General features: G+C 51.8%; 1 pseudogene; it reads right to left on the bottom strand.

The window, feature by feature from the left end:
* Nucleotides 1–859: 859 nt before the first annotated feature.
* On the bottom strand, nucleotides 860–2,284 carry LOC122204247 (annotated as a pseudogene).
* Between the last annotated feature and the right edge of the window lie 341 nt (nucleotides 2,285–2,625).

The raw sequence follows: 2,625 nt of genomic DNA, 5'->3' as shown, positions 1-2,625 counted from the left end.
TTGTGGTAGGAACCATCAAGTTACAAAGAGGTGACAGATCTAAGCCCCTCTCAACCTCTGGCTGTCACTTCTCTTGTCCTTTTTTGGTTCTCCCTTAATAGTAGATTTGAAGCTCTGTAAAATGGGAACTGAAAGTACTGACCTAACTATTCTGAGAAACCTCTTAAACAACAAAATGCCCAGCACTAAGCCAGGCTCTCAGGAACAAACTCCCAATAGTTCCTCCCTGCCCCTTGATACAGTTCATACTCATCTGTCACGGCTGAGGAACTAGTGAACCAGTAAACTAAGAACATGGGTATAAAGTCCATAGGCCAAGGGAGGGCCTAGATGGTAAAGTGCATGGGCTTTGTGACCACCATTGCTGACTTCCAACCTAAGTAAGGACTGACTGAGTGAGCGGTTCCAAACCCCCTGAGCTCATGGCTCCCCATGGGTATTTCCTGTGTACCTCTGTCATGACCAGGGCTTGAGGAAGGGCTTCTCAATTCCCCCTGCCACACTTGGAGCAGCATGAGGGATGTAGCAGAGGCTAAAGACTGAGTGACCAGCCCCAGAGAGTCAATGGGGGACATTAACAAGCTTATCTCAAAGTTGGTGCCATTTGGGGCGCCTGGGTGGCTCAGTCGGTTAAGCGTCCGACTTCGGCTCAGGTCATGATCTCACAGTTGGTGGGTTCGAGCCCCGCATCGGGCTCTGTGCTGACAGCTCAGAGCCTGGAGCCTGCTTCAGATTCTGGGTCTCCCTCTCTCTCTGTTCCTCCCCTGCTCATGCTCTGTCTCTCTCTCTCCTTCAAACATAAATAAAAACATTTTTAAAAAATTAAAAAAAAAAAAGTTGGTGCCATTTGCTCTTGGGGAAGTGAAGTGGGACCCCAGTGAGGCCAGCAGCTATAAGGCAAACAACAGGCCTGGTTCTCAGTGGCAGTAATGATCAGCCTTGAAGGGGCCATCACGGGACAAGCCCCGGTACGGGGCCTGCTTATCAGTCAGCTTGGTCAGCTTCACATTCAGCTTATGCAGATGAGCTTCAGACACTGCTTCATTCCACTTCTTGGGCAGGAAGTGGACCCCAACAGGGTGCTTGTCTGGGTGGCTCCACAACTCTATCTGTGCCAGCACCTGGTTGGGGAGTGAGGTGCTCATCACAAAGCTGGGGTTGCCCATGGTGCAGCCCAGGTTGGCCAGCTGGCCCTCAGTCAACAGGATGTTACAGAGCCCATTTTTCAGTCCATTCTCAGTACACCTGGAGGTGGACATTCGCCTTCTCCACAGCATTTTCATCCAGCCACTTGACATCAATCTCTACGTCGAAGTGTCCAGTGTTACACACAATGGCATCGTCTTTCATCTGCTCAAAGTGCTGGCCGAGGATGATGTCAGTACAGCCCGTGGTGGTGACAAGTATGTTGCCTTCCTGATAGGCCTCCATGGCAGCCTGAGGGGCATTAATGGGGTCGATCCCTGTGATGATGATGCAGGCCCCGAAACCCCGCAGGGCCTGGGCACAACGTTTGCCCACATGGCCACAACCTGCTACCGCTGCCACCTTACCTGCAATCATCACATCTGTGGCCCACTTGATGCCATGTATAAGAGGCTCCTGGCAGCCACACGGGTTGTAAAACTTGCCCTTGGTGACAGAGTCATTGACGTTGATGGCAAGCACCTTCAGCTTCCCATTCGTTGTCATCCCATTGTGGTCTGTTCAGAAATGCCTCGGATGCCTGACAGGAGCTACGGGTACCTTGTGTGAATGAGGTTTGCGAGGTCACTTCCATCGTCCAGAATCATGTTGAGGGGCTCATCCTCGAAGTACGGGGTCTGCTCAGTGCCCCAGAGATACTCCTCAGCCATGTCACCCTTCCAGCCATACACTGGAATGCCAGCCTTGGCAGTGACAGCCGCTGCATGGTCCTGGGTAGAGAAGATGTTGCAGCTGGACCATCGCACCTCAGCACCCACGGCTACGAGGGTCTCAATGAGGACGGCAATCTCCATGGTCATGTGTAGGCAGCCACCGATGCGGGTGCCCTTTAGCAGCTTGGAGGCTGAGTACATCTCCCTCGTGGGCATGAGGCCCAGCATCTCATTCTCTGCAACGTCCAGGGCCTTGTGTCCCCAGGAGGCCAGGCTGATACCAGCGACTTTGTAGGGCAGTTTGTCTGACATGCTGGCAGTGCTTCTGCACAGAGTGATGCACATCGGTGAAGGGGGCTGGCCCTAGGGCTACAGACTTGCACAGGGAGGGTGGCACTGGGCAGGCTAAAATAAAACTTTTCTCAAAGAACAGAAGAAAAGGAGGAGGAGGAGGAGGAGAAAGAGAAAGGAGTAAGAGAAGAAGACTCCCTTACAAGACACTTACCCTCTTCTTTTTTATCAGGGTAAATAGAGATGTGGAGTCGCACAGACTCTAGAGACACTTTTTAAATTCTAAGCTTTCCACCTTGTTACCTGCGTGGCCTTGGACGAGTTATTCAACAGCTCTGTAACTCCATTTCTCCAGCTGCAAGATGGGGATGATAGCATCTTGTTGTAGGGGTGCTATGAGTTAAAGGAGTCAATCCATGCAGACATTTAGCAGAGCCCCGGCCCTCAATACACGTTACAACTGAAGGAGTTGCTG

This window comes from Panthera leo, chromosome D3 (genome assembly GCF_018350215.1).
Source record: "Panthera leo isolate Ple1 chromosome D3, P.leo_Ple1_pat1.1, whole genome shotgun sequence".
Lineage (NCBI taxonomy): Eukaryota > Metazoa > Chordata > Mammalia > Carnivora > Felidae > Panthera > Panthera leo.
This window is presented reverse-complemented; position numbering and strand designations above follow the sequence as displayed.